Genomic DNA, 262 nt, shown 5'->3' with positions numbered 1-262 from the left:
TACTTGATGTTCGGACCAGCTCCAATACCAATCTCCAAAACCTTTTCTGCGTCTCCCACCTGACTAAAGAGTTTCTTCTTGTAACCCGCAATCTGACATAAGAGGAAAGATATAGGAATAATAAGTAAGCATGACACAAAAAGATAAAAATGAATTTCAAACCTCATGAAGTCACTCTAACCTCTTTCTCGTATCTTTCCATTCCTGAACTCCTAAACCATCCATAGAGCTCGAAATACCAATCTGGCTTTGGAGGACGCAG

At 40.1% G+C, this 262-nt stretch overlaps 1 long non-coding RNA gene across 1 annotated transcript; it reads right to left on the bottom strand.

Annotated features, from left to right (window-relative positions):
* Positions 1-262, bottom strand: LOC104775628. The gene is made up of 2 exons (XR_766021.1): positions 182-262; positions 1-92 (listed from the first exon to the last, which is right to left on the bottom strand). It is a non-coding gene; the product is annotated as an uncharacterized LOC104775628 (long non-coding RNA).

This window comes from Camelina sativa, unplaced genomic scaffold (assembly GCF_000633955.1).
Source record: "Camelina sativa cultivar DH55 unplaced genomic scaffold, Cs unpScaffold23269, whole genome shotgun sequence".
Taxonomy (NCBI): domain Eukaryota; kingdom Viridiplantae; phylum Streptophyta; class Magnoliopsida; order Brassicales; family Brassicaceae; genus Camelina; species Camelina sativa.
This window is presented reverse-complemented; position numbering and strand designations above follow the sequence as displayed.